Source organism: Balaenoptera borealis, assembly GCF_965194805.1.
Source record: "Balaenoptera borealis genome assembly, chromosome: X".
Taxonomy (NCBI): domain Eukaryota; kingdom Metazoa; phylum Chordata; class Mammalia; order Artiodactyla; family Balaenopteridae; genus Balaenoptera; species Balaenoptera borealis.
In genome coordinates this window covers 20,440,018-20,458,658 of record NC_138881.1, presented here as the reverse complement: position 1 = coordinate 20,458,658, position 18,641 = coordinate 20,440,018, and the positions used below count along the sequence as shown (strand labels likewise).

Here is an 18,641-nt window from a genome sequence, read left to right as displayed (position 1 = left end):
TTTTTTTTATTTTTTATTTATTTATTTATTTATTATTTATGGCTGTGTTGGGTCTTCGTTTCTGTGCGAGGGCTCTCTCTAGTTGCGGCAAGTGGGGGCCACTCTTCATCGCGGTGCGCGGACCTCTCATTATCGCGGCCTCTCTTGTTGTGGAGCACAGGCTCCAGACGCACATGCTCAGTAATTGTGGCTCACGGGCCTAGTTGCTCCGCGGCATGTGGGATCTTCCCAGACCAGGGCTCGAACCCGTGTCCTCTGCATTAGCAGGCAGATTCTCAACCACTGCGCCACCAGGGAAGCCCTCTAGTAGTTTTAAGTGTAGGGTTAGATTGTTTATTTGAGATTTTTCTTGTTTCTTGAGGTGAGATTGAATTGCTATAAACATCCCTATTGGAACTGCTTTTGCTGCGCCCCGTAAGTTTTGGATCGTTGTGTTTTCATTGTCATTTGTTTCTATGTATTTTTTTATTTTTTCTTTGATTTCTTCAGTGATCTCTTGGTTATTTAGTAGTGCACCGTTTAGCCTCAATGTATTTGTGTTTTTTACGGTTTTTTTCCTGTAATCAATTTCCGATCTCATAGTGTTGTGGTTAGAAAAGATGCCTGATACGATTTCAGTTTTCTTAAATTTTCCAAGGCTTGATTTGTGACCCAAGATGTGCTCTATCCTGGAGAATGTTCCGTGTGCACTTGAGAAGAAAGTGTGTTCTGCCACTTTTGGGTGGAATGTTCTATAAATATCAATTAAATCTATCTGATCTATTGTGTCATTTAAAGCTTGTGTTTCCTTATTTATTTTCTGTTTGGATGATCTGTCCATTGCTGTAAGTGGGGTGTTAAAGTTCCCCACTATTATTGTGTTACTGTCAATTTCTCCTTTCATGGTTGTTAGAATTTGCCTTATGTATTGAGGTGCTTCTATTTTGGGTGGGTAAACATTTATAATTGTTATATCTTCTTCTTGGATTGATCCTTTGATCAATCCTATGTAGTGTCCCTCCTTATCTCTTGTAGCAGTCTTTATTTTAAAGTCTATTTTATCTGATATGAGTATTGCTACTCCAGCTTTCTTTTGATATCCATTTGCATGGAATATCTTTTTCCATCCTTTCACTTTCAGTCACTAAGTATCCCTAGGTCTGAAGTGGGTCTCTTGTAGACAGCATATATATGGGTCTTGTTTTTGTATCCATTCAACCAGTCTGTGTGTACGTTGGGGCATTTAATCCATTTACACTCAAGGTTATTATCGATATGTATGTTCCTATTACCATTTTCTTAATTGTTTTGGGTTTGTTTTTGTGCGTCTTTTTCTTCTCTTGTGTTTCCCGCCTAGAGAAGTTCCTTTAGCATTTGTTGTAGAGCTGGTTTGGTGGTGCTGAATTCTCTTAGCTTTTGCTTGTCAGAAAAGCTTTTGACTTCTCCATCGAATTTGAATGAAATCCTTGCTGGGTAGAGTAATCTTGGTTGTAGGTTTTTCTCTTTCATCACTTTAAGTATATCATACCACTCCCTTCTGGCCTGCAGAGTTTCTGCTGAAAAATCAGCTGATAACCTTATGGGGCTTCCTTTGTATGTTATTTTTTGTTTTTCCCTTGCTGCTTTTAATATTTTTTCTTTGAACATAATTTTTGTTAGTTTGATTAATATGTGTCTTGGTGTGTTTTTCCTAGGGTTTATCCTGTATGGGACTCTCTGTGCTTCCTGGACTTGGTTGACTATTTCCTTTCCCATGTTAGGGAAGTTTTTGACTATAATCTCTTCAAATCTTTTCTCAGACCCTTTCTTTTTCTCTTATTCTTCTGGGACCCCTATAATTCGAATGTTGGTGCATTTAGTGTTGTCCCAGAGGTCTCTGAGATTGTCTTCAATTCTTTTCATTCTTTTTTCTTTATTCTGCTCCTCAGCAGTTACTTCCACCATTTTGTCTTCCAGCTCACTTGTTCTTTCTTCTGCCTCAGTTATTCTTTTATTGATTCCTTCTAGTGTATTTTTTTTTTATCTGTGTACACAATTGTTTATTTTTCTACTTGGCACTATAACAACACCATTTATTTTTTATTTATTTTTATTTATTTTTTTTAGTTATTTCTGAGATACATATTTTAAAGTAATAACTAGGATTATGACTTATAACATTATACCAGAACATATAAAATTTTTAGAAATTTCATGTAATGTCTGAAACATTTATATTAACATATTTCCATACAAATAACCCAATGAATGTTTAGTATTAGTTGTTTTGTTTGTTTGTTTTTTTGTACTGCAGGTTCTTATTAGTCATCAATTTCATACACATCAGTGTATACATGTCCATCCCAATCGCCCAATTCAGCATACCACCATCCCCACCCCACCGCAGTCTTCCCCCCTTGGTGTCCATGTGTCTGTTCTCTACATCTGTGTCTCAACTTCTGCCCTGCAAACCGGTTCATCTGTACCATTTTTCTAGGTTCCAGATACATGCGTTAATATACGATATTTGTTTTTCTCTTTCTGACTTACTTCACTCTGTATGACAGTCTCTAGATCCATCCACGTCTCAACAAATGACTCAATTTCGTTCCTTTTTATGGCTGAGTAATATTCCATTGTATATATGTACCACAACTTCCTTATCCATTCGTCTGTCGATGGGCATTTAGGTTGCTTCCATGACCTGGCTATTGTAAATAGTGCTGCAATGAACATTCGGGTGCATGTGTCTTTTTGAATTATGGTTCTCTCTGGGTATATGCCCAGTAGTGGGATTGCTGGGTCATATGGTAATTCTATTTTTAGTTTTTTAAGGAACCTCCATACTGTTCTCCATAGTGGCTGTATCAATTTACATTCCCACCAACAGTGCAAGAGGGTTCCCTTTTCTCCACACCCTCTCCAGCATTTGTTGTTTGTAGATTTTCTGATGCTGCCCATTCTAACTGGTGTGAGGTGATACCTCATTGTAGTTTTGATTTGCATTTCTCTAATAATTAGTGATGTTGAGCATCTTTTCACATGCTTCATGGCCGTCTGTATGTCTTCTTTGGAGAAATGTCTATTTAGGTCTTCTGCCCATTTTTGGATTGGGTTGTTTGTTTCTTTAATATTGAGCTGAATGAGCTGTTTATATATTTTAGAGGTTAATCCTTTGTCTGTTGATTCATTTGCAAATATTTTCTCCCATTCTGGGGGTTGTCTTTTCGTCTTGTTTATGGTTTCCTTTGCTGTGCAAAAGCTTTGAAGTTTCATTAGGTCCCATTTGTTTATTTTTGTTTTTATTTCCATTACTCTAGGAGGTGGATCAAAAAAGATCTTGCTGTGATTTATGTCAAAGAGTGTTCTTCCTATGTTTTCCTCTAAGAGTTTTATAGTGTCCGGTCTTACATTTAGGTCTCTAATCCATTTTGAGTTTATATTTGTGTATGGTGTTAGGGAGTATTCTAATTTCATTCTATTACATGTAGCTGTCCAGTTTTCCCAGCACCACTTATTGAAGAGATTGTCTTTTCTCCATTGTATATCTTTGCCTTCTTTGTCATAGATTAGTTGACCATAGGTGCGTGGGTTTATCTCTGGGCTTTCTATCTTGTTGCATTGATCTATGTTTCTGTTTTTGTGCCAGTACCATATTGTCTTGATTACTGTAGCTTTGTAGTATAGTCTGAAGTCAGGGAGTCTGATTCCTTCAGCTCCGTTTTTTTCCCTCAAGACTGCTTTGGCTATTCGGGGTCTTTTGTGTCTCCATACAAATTTTAAGATGATTTGTTCTAGCTCCGTAAAAAATGCCATTGGTAATTTGATAGGGATTGCATTGAATCTGTAGATTGCTTTGGGTAGTATAGTCATTTTCACAATGTTGATTCTTCCAATCCAAGAACATGGTATATCTGTCCATCTGTTGGTACCATCTTTAATTTCTTTCATCAGTGTCTTATAGTTTTCTGCATACAGGTTTTTTTTCTCCCTAGGTAGGTTTATTCCTAGGTATTTTATTCTTTTTGTTGCAATGGTAAATGGGAGTGTTTCTTTAATTTCTCTTTCAGATTTTTCATCATTAGTGTATAGGAATGCAAGAGATTTCTGTGCATTAATTTTGTATCCTGCAAGTTTACCATATTCATTAATTAGCTCTAGCAGTTTTCTGGTGGCAGTTTTAGGATTCTCTATGTATAGTATCATGTCATCTGCAAACAGTGACAGTTTTACTTCTTCTTTTCCAATTTGTATTCCTTTTATTTCTTTTTCTTCTCTGATTGCCGTGGCTAGGACTTCCAGAACTATGTTGAATAATAGTGGTGAGAGTGGACATCCTTGTCTCATTCCTGATCTTAGAGGAAATGCTTTCAGTTTTTCACCGTTGAGAATGATGTTTGCTGTGGGTTTGTCATATATGGCCTTTATTATGTTGAGGTAGGTTCCCTCTATGCCCACTTTCTGGAGAGTTTTTATCATAAATGGGTGTTGAATTTTGTCAAAAGCTTTTTCTGCATCTATTGAGATGATCATACGGCTTTTATTCTTCAATTTGTTAATATGGTGTACCACACTGATTGATTTGCGTATATTGAAGAATCCTTGCATCCCTGGGATAAATCCCACTTGATTGTGGTGTATGATCCTTTTAATGTGTTGTTGGATTCTGTTTGCTAGTATTTTGTTGAGGATTTTTGCATCTATATTCATCAGTGATATTGGTCTGTAATTTTCTTTTTTTGTAGTATCTTTGTCTGGTTTTGGTATCAGGGTGATGGTGGCCTCATAGAATGAGTTTGGGAGTGTTCCTTCCTCTGCAATTTTTTGGAAGAGTTTGAGAAGGATGGGTGTTAGCTCTTCTCTAAATGTTTGATAGAATTCGCCTGTGAAGCCGTCTGGTCCTGGACTTTTGTTTGTTGGAAGATTTTTAATCACAGTTTCGATCTCATTACTTGTGATTGTTCTGTTCATATTTTCTGTTTCTTCCTGGTTCAGTCTTGGAAGGTTATACCTTTCTAAGAATTTGTCCATTTCTGCCAGGTTGTCCTTTTTATTGGCATATAGTTGCTTGTAGTAGTCTCTTAGGATGCTTTGTATTTCTGCGGTGTCTGTTGTAACTTCTCCTTTTTCATTTCTGATTTTATTGATTTGAGTCCTCTCCCTCTTTTTCTTGATGAGTTTGGCTAATGGCTTATCAATTTTGTTTATCTTCTCAAAGAACCAGGTTTTAGTTTTATTGATCTTTGCTATTGTTTTCTTTGTTTCTATTTCATTTATTTCCGCTCTGATCTTTATGATTTCTTTCCTTCGGCTAACTTTGGGTTTTGTTTGTTCTTCTTTCTCTAGTTTCTTTAGGTGTAAGGTTAGATTGTTAACTTGAGATTTTTCTTGTTTCTTTAGGTAGGCTTGTATAGCTATAAACTTCCCTCTTAGAACTGCTTTTGCTGCATCCCATAGGTTTTGGGTCGTCGTGTTTTCATTGTCATTTGTTTCTAGGTATTTTTTGATTTCCTCTTTGATTTCTTCAGTGATCTCTTGGTTATTTAGTAACGTATTGTTTAGCCTCCATGTGTTTGTGTTTTTTACGTTTTTTTTCCTGTAATTCATTTCTAATCTCATAGCGTTGTGGTCAGAAAAGATGCTTGATATGATTTCAATTTTCTTAAATTTACTGAGGCTTGATTTGTGACCCAAGATGTGATCTATCCTGGAGAATGTTCTGTGTGCACTTGAGAAGAACGTGTAATCTGCTGTTTTTGGATGGAATGTCCTATAAATATCAATTAAGTCTATCTAGTCTATTGTGTCATTTAAAGCTTCTGTTTCCTTATTTATTTTCATTTTGGATGATCTGTCCATTGGTGTAAGTGAGGTGTTAAAGTTCCCCACTATTATTGTGTTACTGTCAATTTCCTCTTTTATATCTGTTAGCAGTTGCCTTATGTATTGAGGTGCTTCTATGTTGTGTGCATATATATTTATAATTGTTATATCTTCTTCTTGGATTGATCCCTTGATCATTATGTAGTGTCCTTCCTTGTCTCTTGTAACATTCTTTATTTTAAAGTCTATTTTATCTGATATGAGTATAGCTACTCCAGCTTTCTTTTGATTTCCATTTGCATGGAATATCTTTTTCCATCCCCTCACTTTCAGTCTGTATGTGTCCGGCCTAAAGTGGGTCTCTTGTAGACAGCATATATATGGGTCTTGTTTTTGTATCCATTCAGCAAGCCTGTGTCTTTTGGTTGGAGCATTTAATCCATTCACGTTTAAGGTAATTATCGATATGTATGTTCCTATGACCATTTCCTTAATTGTTTTGAGTTTGTTTTTGTAGGTCCTTTTCTTCTCTTGTGTTTCCCACTTAGAGAAGTTCCTTTAGCATTTGTTGTAGAGCTGGTTTGGTGGTGCTGAATTCTGTTAGCTTTTGCTTGTCTGTAATGCTTTTGATTTCTCCATCAAATCTAAATGAGATCCTTGTTGGGTAGAGTAATCTTGGTTGTAGGTTATTCCGTTTCATCACTTGAAGTATATCATGCCACTCCCTTCTGGCTTGTAGCGTTTCTGCTGAGAAATCAGCTGTTAACCTTATGGGAGTTCCCTTGTATGTTATTTGTCGTTTTTCCCTTGCTGCTTGCAATAATTTTTCTTTGTCTTTAATTTTTGCCACTTTGATTACTATGTGTCTCGGCATGTTTCTCCTTGGGTTTATCCTGTATGGGACTCTCTGAGCTTCCTGGACTTGGGTGGGTATTTCCTTTCCCATGTTAGGGAAGTTTTCGACTATAATCTCTTCAAATATTTTCTCTGGTCCTTTCTCTCTCTCTTCTCCTTCTGGGACCCCTATAATGCGAATGTTGTTGCGTTTAATGTTGTCCCAGAGGTCTCTTAGGCTGTCTTCATTTCTTTTCATTCTTTTTTCTTTATTCTGTTCCACAGCAGTGAATTCCACCATTCTGTCCTCCAGGTCACTTTTCCGTTCTTCTGCCTCAGTTTTTCTGCTATTGATTCCTTCTAGTGTAGTTTTCATTTCAGTTATTGTATTGGTCATCTCTGTTTGTTTGTTCTTTAATTCTTCTAGGTCTTTGTTAAACATTTCTTGCATCTTCTCAATCTTTGCCTCCATTCTTTTTCCGAGGTCCTGGATCATCTTCACTATCTATTCTGAATTCTTTTTCTGGAAGTTTGCCTATCTTCACTTCATTTAGTTGTTTTTCTGGGGTTTTTTCTTGTTCCTTCATCTGGTATATAGCCCTCTGCCTTTTCATCTTGTCTATCTTTCTGTAAATGTGGTTTTTGTTCCGCAGGCTGCAGGATTGTAGTTTTTCTTCCTTCTGCTGTCTGCCCTCTGGTGGTTGAGGCTATCTAAGAGGCTTGATGGGAGGCTCTGGTGGTGGGTAGAGCTGACTGTTGCTGTGGCGGCCAGAGCTCCTTAAAACTTTAATCCACTTGACTGTTGATAGGTGGGGCTGGGTTCCCTCCCTGTTGGTTGTTTTGCCTGAGGCAACCCAACACTGGAGCCTACCTGGGCTCTTTGGTGGGGCTAATGGCAGACTCTGGGAGGGCTCACACCAAGGAGTACTTCCCAGAACCTCCGCTGCCAGTGTCCTTGTCCCCACGGTGAAACAGAGCCAGCCCCCGCCTCTGCAGGAGACCCTCCAACACTAGCAGGTAGGTCTGGTTCAGTCTCCCCTGGGGTCACTGCTCCTTCCCCCGGATCCTGATGCGCACACTATTCCGTGTGCGCCCTCCAAGAGTGGGGTCTCTGTTTCCCCCAGTCCTGTCAAAGTCCTGCAATCAATTCCCACTAGGCTTCAAAGTCCGATTCTCTATGAATTCCTCCTCCCGTTGCCGGACCCCCAGGTTGGGAAGCCTGACGTGGGGCTCAGAACCTTCACTCCAGTGGGTGGACTTCTGTGGTATAAGTGTTCACCAGTCTGTGAGTCACCCACCCAGCTGTTATGGGATTTGATTTTACTCTGATTGCTCCCCTCCTACCGTCTCACTGTGGCTTCGCCTCTGTCCTCAGACGTGGGATATCCTCCTTGGTGAAGTCCAGTGTCTTCCTGTCGATGATTATCCAGCAGCCAGTTGTGATTCTGGTGCTCTCGCAAGAGGGAGTGAGAGCACGTCCTTCTACTCCGCCATCTTGGTTAATCTCAACCTTTCTAGTGTATTTTTATTTCAGTTATTGTGTTGTTCATCTCTGTTTGTTTGTTCTTTTGTTCTTCTAGATCTTTGTTAAACATTCCTTATATTTTCTCAGTCTGTGCCTCCATTCTATTTCTGAGATTCTGGATCATCTTTACTATCATTCCTCTGAAGTCTTTTTCAGGTAGAGTAGGCGCCTATTTCCTCTTCGTTTATTTGATCTTGTAGGTTTTTACCACTCCTTCATCTGTGACATATTTTTTTGCTTTCTCATCTTTTTTTTTTTTTTATGAGCAGGATTGTGTTCCTGTCTTACTGGTTGTTTGGCCTGAGGCTCCCAACACTGGAGTTCGTAGGCTGTTGGGTAGAGCTGGGTCTTGGTGCTGAGATGAGGACCTCCGTGAGACCTCACTCCGATGAATATTCCCTGGGGTCTGAGGTTCTCTGTTAGCCCAGTGGTTCGGACTCAGAGCTCCCACCACGGGATCCTCGGCCCGACCCCTGGCTCATGAACCAAGATCCCGCAAGCCACATGGGGTGGCAAAAAAAAAAAGAGAGAGAACAATAACAAACTAAAAAATAAAATTAGACTAGGAAACTAACAGATATGTTAGAAAGAATATAAAAAAAATATAGATGAATCAACAACTGGAAGGTACAACAGTACCACAATAGTAAAAAAGAGGAGGAAAGAAAAGAAAAAAAAAGGGGGTGGTGGTGAAGGCCTTGGCTGTGAAGGGTGGGACCTAAGCAAGGGTGAGGTTTGGGTGGTGAGTGGGGCCTATGCTTAGGACCCACAGGGCTGGAAAAGGCCCTGGGGGCTGTGGGGGGTGGGGCTTAGGCTGAACTGAACAGAAGGGGCCCAGGCATGCCCCCCACCCCTGGTCTCAGAGGGCAGGGGACCTCACCTGGGAGCCCAGTAGGCTTCCTGGGCTCGAGTGGGTGGGGCAAATGCCCTCCTCTCCTCTCCTGCTCCTCTGGTCTGGGAGGGCCCCTCCCATCTGCCTCTCCTGTTCTCCCCTTGGCCTCCTTCCTATCCCCCCAGGACCAATGCAGCGGGGGTGGGGTGGGGAGGGAGGGGCCTTGGAGGGCAGGAGACCGGCCTGGGAGCTCAGCAGGCTCCCTGGCCCCTAGTGGGTGGGGCAAACGCCCTCTGCTCCTCTCCTGCTCCTCCCGGAGGGCCCCTCCTGCTTGCCTCTCCTGATCTCCCTGGCCTCAGGGGTGCCGATCCTGTCTGGCCTCCACTTCTCCTCCCCCCTCAGTCCCCCCATGTCCTACTGGTTCACTTGGGGGTTCCTTCCATCTCCTTGGGCGTCAGGGTCCCCCACCAGTGGCCGGCAGGCACCCTAGTTGTGGGGAGATGCTAACTCGGCATCTTCCCACACCACCATCTTGACTCTGCCCCTATTTTAACCATTTTTAAGTGTATATATAGTTCAGTGGCATTAAGTACATTTACATTGTTGTGCACTCATCACCACCATCCTTCTCCAGAATTTTTCATCTTCCTGAACTGAAACTATACCCATTAAGCAGTAACTCACCATTCTCCACCCCCCGCCACCCAGCTCCTGGAAACCACCGTTCTATTTTCTGTCTCTGAATGTGACTGCTATGGATACCTCATATAAGTAGAATGATACAATATTTGTCCTTTTGGACCTGGGTTCTTTCACTTAAGCTTAATGGTTTCAAGGTTCATCCATGTTTTAGCATGTATTGGTACTCTATTCCTTTTTATAGCTGAATAATATTCCATTGTATGGATATACCAATTTTGTTTGCCCATTCATAAATTGATGGAAATTCAGGTTGTTTATATTTTTAGTCTAATATGAATAATGATGAACATTCATTTACAAGTTTTTATGTGAACTTATGTTTTCAATTCTCTTGGGTATCTATCTAAGACTGGAATTGCTGGGCTATATGATAACTCTATGTTTAACTTTTTGAGGACCTGCCAAAGTGTTTTCCACAGCAGCTATCCTATTTTACATTTACACCAGCAGTGTATGAGGAGTCCAATTTCTCCACATCTTCAACACTTGTTATTGTCTGTTTTTTTGGTCATAGTCATGGGAAGGATGTGAAGTGATATCATTTTAATTGGCATTTACCAAATGACTAATGATGTTCAGCATCTTTTCATGTATATCATCTTTGGAGAACTGTTTATTTAAATCTTTTGTCCATTTTATAATTGGGTTGTTTTTCTTTCTGTTGTTGTTGAGTTGTAAGAGTTCTTTATATATTCGGGATACTAAACCCTTATAAGATATATGATTTACAAATATTTTCTCCCATTCTCTGGGTTTTTTTTTCTTACTTACTTGATAGTGTCCTTTTAATTTTGATGAAGTCTAATTTATATTTTTTGCTTGCTTGTGCTTTGGTGTCATATTTAAGAAGCTATTGCCTAATCGAAGGTCATAAAGATATAATACGTTTCTTTCTAAGAGTTTTATAGTTATAGCTTTTACATTTAGGTATTTGAGCCTTTTTGAGTTAATTTTTGTCTATGGTGTGAGGCACTGATCAGGAATACTTTTTGAGCACCTGCTGTGTGCCAGACACTGTCATTGGGGTGCAGCAGTAACAAAAGAGACACGTCCTACTATTATTGAGCTAAAATTCCAATGGCACTCACAGACATTAGTCCATGGTGGCATAAATGTCTAAATGTAAATTTGACCACATACTGTTTCTGATCTATAATGGGGTCCAGAGAATGTGAGGATTGTGGGGGAAGGGTGCACCCTCACATGGTTGACAAAGTTGCAGCCTGGCCTGGGGCTCTGTGGTATGAAGGAAATCCCTATCTGACACTGTCATGGGGACATTCGCAGGTTCCATGATGGACCTTAGAGTGCGGGCTCTGCCACATCCATTGTCTTTCCTCTGAATAGCCACTTAGACTCTCCCTCAGTCCCTAGGCTTTTGTGCCCCACCCCTGTGTTGGGATCCTTCTGCTCCCCTGGGTGGCCCACCTGGCTGCTTTTCCTTTTATGACAGTTTCAGACCACTGTCTTTTGTGGGGTCCACATGTGTTCCCTGGAAACACAAATTTTTCTGCATTTGTGGGCAGTTCAGTTTAATCTCAGGCTGCCATTTTATTGTCCCTTCTGCCAGGGACAGTTCCAGCCCCAGCCTCTGGAGTTTACTTGAGTGACTCAGACGCTAGTTCCTGTGATCCTCAACCTACAGGAGACACAAGCTTTCTGAAACTTTTTGTCATTTGCTTGAGGTAGCAACATTTGTCCCTCTCTCATTCTAGGAGAAGTCATCCACAGAGTCATGAGGACACTCAGGCAGCCTCTGGAGAGGCCCATGTGGGAAGCGACTGAGGCCTTCCATGAGCTACCAGCACCACCTTGCCAGCCTGTGACTGCACCACCTTGGAAGCAGACCTTCCAGCTCCAGTCACTTCTGATGACTGCAGCCCTGGTAACATCTTGGCCGCAGCCTCATGGGATGCCCTGGGACAGCCATTCCTGAATTTGAGACCCACACAACCTGTGAGTTTCATAATGTTTATTGTTATTTTATTTTACAGTTTTTATTGAGATATAATTCAATACATAAAATTTCAACATTTTAAAGTGTACAATCCAGTACGCAATACAGTATCATTAACTATAGTTCATTGGTTTTTAGTATATGTGCAGTGTTGTGCAAACATTGCCACTAGCTCATTCCAGAGCATTTCCATCACTTCAGAAATGATACCCAATACCTCTTATCAGTGACTTTCAGTTCCCCATTCTCCCTTCACCTGAAAAGCGCTAATCTGCTTTATGACTTTATGGATTTGCCTATAGTGGACATTTCATATACATGGAATCATATAATATCTGTTACTTTGTGAATGGCTTCTTTCATGTAGCATAATGTTTTCAAGGTTCATGCATGTTGCAGTGTGTATCAATCCTTCATTCCTTTTCATGGATGAATAATATTCCACTGTGTAACCATTTTGTTTATGGACTGATCAACTGATGGACATTTAGGTTGTTTCTACTTTTTGGCTATTATGAATAATGGTACTGTGAACATTTGAGGGTAAATTTTTGTGTGAACATATGTTTTCAGTTCTCTTGGGTATATACCAAGGACTAGAATTCTTGGGTCTTATGGGAACTCTGTGTTTGAATTTTTAAGGACCTGCCAAAGTGTTTCCCACCACGGTTGCATCATTGCAGGCCAGCAATGGGAGAGGATTCCAGTTTTTCCAAATCCTTGCTAACACTTGTTATTGTCTGTGTTTTTGATTATAGCCATCCTAGTGGATGTGGTATCTCATTGTGGTTTTGACTTGCATTTCCTTAATGAGCATTGATATTCATGCACGTCTTGGCCATTTGTATAATCTCTTGGGAGAAATGTCTATTCATATGCTTGCATAAGTTTTTTTTTAAAATTTTTTAATGCACATACTTTTATAATTCTTTATTTATTTTATTTTTGGCTGTGTTGGGTCTTCGTTTCCGTATGAGGGCTTTCTCCAGTTGCAGCAAGCGGGGGCCACTCTTCATTGCGGTGTGCGGGCCTCTCACTATCGCGGCCTCTCCTGTTGCGGAGCACAGGCTCCAGACGTGCAGGCTCAGTAGTTGTGGCTCACGGGCCCAGTTGCTCTGCGGCATGTGGGATCTTCCCAGATCAGGGCTTGAACCCGTGTCCCCTGCATTGGCAGGCAGATTCTCAACCACTGCGCCACCAGGGAAGCCCTTGCATAAGTTTTAATTAGGCTGTCTTTTTTTTTTTTTTTTTTGGCTACACCGCGTGGCATGTGGGATCTTGGTTCCCCGATCAGGGATTGAACCCACGCCCCCTGCAGTGGAAGCGTGGAGTCTTAACCACTGAACCACCAGGGAAGTCCTGGGTTGTTTGTCTTTTGACTATAGAGTTTTGAGTTCTTTGTATATTCTGAATACTAAATTCTTTTCAGATATATGATGTGCAAATATTTTTTCCCATTTTATAGATTGTCTTTTCTCTTTCTTGATGCTGTCCCTTGACACAAAATTTGTTTAATTTTAGTGATTTCGAATTAAACTACTTTTTCTTTGGTTGCTTGTGCTGCTGGTGTCATACTTAAGAAACTATTGTGTAGCACAAGGTCACAAAGATTTACAAATACTTTTTTTTCTAAGTGATTTACAGTTTGTAAATATAAGAAGTTGATTATGAAAAGGGAGGAAGGTAGATGTTGTTGAGGCCCAGGATTCTTTTTAGGTAGATGTACCTTAGGAGAACATACATATAGAAGATGAAAATGTGATGAAAACTGGTTTTATTAGGACTCTTTCAGGTATCCTTATGAAAGGCTCCTTGTAGGACTGAGGCTCTGACCTGAGCCAGAGAAGTGCTGCATTCTTAGGTATATCTCTTGGTATAATGAGTGAGAATAGGAGAGAAGTGAGGAAAAGTAATGAAAAAGGGGAACATGGCAGAGAAGGAGAGAAAAGAGGGGGCACAGGAGAATACTGGGAAGTTGTGCTCAGGTAAAGTGAGGTAAGCCATTGTCTCTTTATCCCATCCTTGTAGGAGTCGTCATGGAGGGTGCATGGAGACCCCCCACATATGCAACTGTCTGTGTCATGAGTTTTGCCATCCTGCCAATGATTTGTATATATGTTTATATAGGATGGATGTATCTATCCATCTGCCCCACCGCTCCAGATGTGATCCCCAGGGAGAGAGGTGCTTGTGTGAGAATAACGTATACCTATGGTTGGCAAAGTTGTAATGAGGCTCTGGGGCTTTGTGATACAGAGGAAATTCTGAGCTCACACTCTCATGGGTACATTTTGAGCTTCCTAAAGGGACCCAAACTGCAGGCTCCTGTCACATCCAGTGCCTTTCCTCTGACTGGCCAATAAACTCCCTGTCAGACCCTGTTCTCTTGTGACCCACACTTTTGTTGGGGTCATCTGCCTCTTTAGGTGTTCCATCTTGGTGCTTTCCTTTTAAAGCAACCTGAGTACGCTCACTTTCCCCAGGTTCTGTTGTCAGCCATGGTAAATACAGTCTTTTCTTCTGCATGTGGCGTTAAGTGCAGTATACTTTTATGCCATTCCTCTTACTGAATCTTTTGGCCGGACATTTTCAGCTATAGATACTTGGCTTCATTTGCATGAATCAGACATTAGTTCTTGTGTCTTGCTAACTGCAGAAGACATGAGTCAAGTGTTTCTAAGCTCCTTTTCACTTGATTAAGGTCAGAGGGAAGCTATCTTTATTCTCATGACAGTGGAGAAAATGCCCACCATTGTCCCTTTCTCAGAGTCCACATGTCCACCTTGGAAGACAGTCCTTTCTTCTACAGGGCAGCTGCATCTCTAGCTTCTCTTCCTATGTGATACCCATACTAGTATCTGTCTCCATTTACCGGAAGGGTCCATGCGTGCAGCTTCTGTCTGGGCATTAGACTTCCCCTAAATATATAGGCTTTTGTGGCCCTCTCTTCTGTTGAGGTTTTCTTTCTCTTTAGGCACTGGTCTTGGTGCTTTTGTTTTAAGACAAACTTAGTCCACTCAGTTTAGCAGCGTTCACATGTTGACCATGGAAAACACAGTCCTTTCTTATGCAGGTGGTAAAAAAGCACTGTGTTCTGTGCCAGCCTTTATATTATACCTTCTGATCTGGGCAGTTTCTGCCCCAGGTTCTCAACTTCGTGTGCATGAGTCACACTCTAGTCCCACTGTTCCTCTAACTCCAGGGGACATACGTCAAGCTTTCTGAAGCTGTTTGTCATTTGCTTGAGGCGGGGGGAAGTAATCTTCATTCCTCCTTCGTGAGGGTGGAGAGAATGCCCACCAGTTTCACTTCCTCAGGGTCCACGTGTCGACCTTGGAGAACCTTCCTTTCTGCTGCAGCTGGTGGAAATTCTCTCCCATGTCAGCCTCCTTCTGTCTTTCCGGGCAGGGGCCGCTCCAGCCCCAGCTGTTTTTTTGACATGAGCCAGACACGAGGCTCTGTGTTGTTCTAAGTCCAGGGAGCAGGAGTGAAGGTTTCGGAAGCTCTTGCCCTTGGGTCAGCCATTCCAACCCGCATCTCCACGAGGCAGTTTTCTCACCCACTCAGGGTCTGTTGAGACATGGGCATTTCTGCCCTTGTAACACTTGAGTACAGAGCTGCAGAATTGAAAAGCACTTAGCTGCAGTCTAGAGCTGCCTCCTCCATAATGGGATATCCTACACCTTGCGTCGAGGTCATTTGCTCCCTTTTGTTACCCTGTCGTCAGTTTGGTGTGGAGGACAAGGATTATGCGGAGCTGACAGTTTCGCCTCATTCCTTTTTTCTGATGTCTTTGTAAGTATTAAAATGTCAAATGTAAAAGTGGCCGTTTGTATTTTTGGTGGGGTAATAATTTGAGCCTTGGCCTTGGCCTTGCATGTCTCTGTGCGTGAGATGCCAGACTTGGCACTGATGTGTGGCTGAGAGAAGTTATGATGCCCTTTTCCTAGGCAAGAGGCCACCCTGGACAGGTTACTGCCTAAGATAGATTCCACTGCATCTGGTAGCACATACTCTCACCTGCCAGTGGGTAAGAGGAGGATCGGGTCTTCCCACTAACGGATTGCCTGTTCCATGTTAGGAGAGATGATGCACCTAGGATCTGTGGTCCTTAGGATCCTATGGCTGGGTTAGTGGATGAGATAAGACTCTCTAATCTGGGTGTAGAGCGTGAGGAGGTTAGGAGAAATCAAGGCTCCCAGATGTGGTAGAGCAGTGCAGGCCAGGTTATGAGAGGCATAGCTCCCTGGGATCTGGTAGTGCACCCTCATCTCCATGGTCGGTGAGGAGGCGGAGCTAAGGGTTCTCCCTCTGTCCAGCCTCTTTCAAGGTGTGTGGGCCAGTTTAGGGTAAGGTAGGTTCTCTAGGATTGGATAGCGTCTGCTACCTGTTGAAAAAAGTTTGGAGGGTTAGGTAGGAAGAGGTAGGATTGGCATCACCTGTCTGTTTGGTGTCTAGTTATTGATAAAAGTATGTTTGTTGAGGCCCGCAGAATGGCCAAACGTGTGTGCAGACCTGCGCTTACTAGTACCAGTTGCACTTCCTGCCCCCCTTACCCCTTATTTCCTGGGCTCCCAGCCAAGGAGAGTTAGAGCGTCTCCTGGAAGTTGGTGTTGTGGTGTCCGTGTAAAATACCTGTGGTTTCTGTTTCTGAAAAACAGGTTGAATGCATCTGAGAGAACTTGCAGTAAAAAGATAAAAACTTAAAAGTGATTTTGTCATTGAGAGGCCTGTGAGCCAGTTCGTTGTCTATACTATGTAACAATAAGTCATTGGTATTGAAATGTGTTACATGTTTGAATTTTGAATGTTCATATGGTATCAGAAAAATTTTGTCTGATATCCAAAGTTTTCACTGTATAAGGAGGTTGATTGGTGAGTTAAAGGTGTCATTTTCTATTGCCTTGCATGCCCACCAGCAAGGGAGTCTTATGATCCCCAATAAAAGTCAGGGCCTGTCTGTCAACTACAGTACTTGAAATAATGTAAATGGGCTCACACACTGAATCTTGCATGCAAAGAACCACTGTTGTCTTCCACGAACTAAAGAATTCTATGTTTCCGAGAGAACGCTTGTTGCTCCTACAGAACTGCTGCAGTAGTGGCCCGTTTGTCTTATAATCTTAAAGAGGCAAGAATACCTGGGGCTTTCCCACTTGCTTTTCACAGATTGACCCTATGGGATTTTATTTTATTATTATTATTTTTTTTGATCTTTTGGCTGTGCCGTGCAGTATGTGGGATCTTAGTTCCCCGACCAGGGATCGAACCCGTGCCCCCTGTGTTGGCAGCATGGAGTCTTAACCACTGGACCACCAGGGAAGTCCGACTCCATGGGATTTTAAACTCTCTTTTCCTGGAGGCTGATAAGGTCACAGTGCCCTCTTGGAAAAATACAGATGAGATCCCACAGGTTGACTAGCTAAGTATGGGACAGGACTTGGGGGGCAGTAGCAGATCTCACTGATAAGTTGTCTTGTGACAAGGGGCAGTCAGTCATGCAGAAATGTACTGAGGTATATAAGTAAAAAGTAGGAAAGAAGTCATATTAGGGATAGATTTGTACAAATGCCCAGTGAGACTGACTATATGCGTTTGGGCCCTTGGCTAACAGACGATGGCGCCCTGCCAGTCATGCTGCAGGACAAGGAGTGGAGATTACCTGGTCATCTAATGACTGACCCCACGTTCAAAGTCAGTCTGGCCATGACATCCTTGCTAACAACAGGTGGAAGATCAACTAGAAAACCTTGCTGAGATTGATGCTATTCAGGAGGATGTTTATCCAGTGCTTTCAACATCACCTTTCTACCCATACCTTACTTCTTTCAACAAAAAGAGGTCCAGGGTAGAGTTCAAGGGCTCTCCGTCTGTAAGAGCGATTGGCAGCTTTATGCACTGGTTAAAGTATGTTGGTGAATTGACTGTACCTTGGTTGCCAGATCATCCTGGCAATTTTGAACACTGGGAACTATGCTGTGTAGAAGCCCCTGATGTCATGGTCAAGGTTTGCACTTACTGGATTTGGAAATAATTCTCGCACTGAAGAATGAGCTTATCTGAGTTTATAGGTGGGTCCTTTCTGGCCAGTACACATGCAGGGTGTTGTAACTGGTATGGGTGAGTGTATTGTGGGAAGAATTGGGTTAAGTATGTGTAATTTTTCTCTTGATTATAAGGGATGTTCCCAATGGCAAAGTGCCACTATAGAACAGTGGTGTTGGGACGAGTAGACAACCAGGAGCCCAGCAGGCTTCCTCAGCACAGCCATGATGTATCAGTAAAGCAGTGTATGACGCTAGGTTGTGAAGGTGGAGTTGGGTGAAAGGATGTCCTTATACTGATCATGGAACTCATGGAGGCAGAGGTGCTTAAAGATACTATACCACCCTAAAATAGCCCTGAATTATCCATGAAAAAAGCCAAGAAAGTACTAGATGCCTCACTGTCCCATACAGCAGCCTCACTGAGGAGCAGTCCTCCTTGCACCTAAACTTCCAGGTTTCATAATGATCACAGGTCCTGTGTGCAGACTGAGGAGCCTGGCTTGTAATGGTGGGCATGCTAATGCTTTCTTCAAATCCCAGTGCATCCATGGGGTCAGGGCCTATTTACCTTCACTGGTTCTCAGGTCACAATATATGTTCAATGTGCTGCCTCACAAACACCTAAAACTGATTTTTCTCCAGGCTGGGACATAGAAAAGTTTGAAACCTCAGCCAGGTTGTCTTGGTAACATTACATGGGTGACAATATTCTGAATCAAAAGGCTAAGGACAACTTACCGTCTTAGGTCTTAGGTAGGCAGTCCAATATCTGAGTAACCAGAGCTTGATGATTAACCCTATAAGAATCAGCAGCCAGGGACTGCCCTGGTGGCTCAGTGGTTGGGAATCCGCCTGCCAATGCAGGGGACATGGGTTCGATCCCTGGTCCGGGAAGATCCCACATGCCGCAGAGCAACTAAGCCCGTGCGCCACAACTACTGAGCCTGCGCTCTAGAACCCGCG

The 18,641-nt window shown here is 42.1% G+C and overlaps 1 long non-coding RNA gene across 2 annotated transcripts in view; it reads left to right on the top strand.

Moving 5' to 3' along the window:
* Nucleotides 1-18,641, top strand: part of LOC309619993 — a 124,297-nt gene that overhangs the window by 8,094 nt on the left and 97,562 nt on the right. For both annotated transcript variants that reach the window (XR_014239350.1, XR_014239351.1), the window contains one exon: nucleotides 11,390-11,630. This is a non-coding gene — a long non-coding RNA (uncharacterized lncRNA). The remainder of the gene's footprint in view (nucleotides 1-11,389; nucleotides 11,631-18,641) is intronic.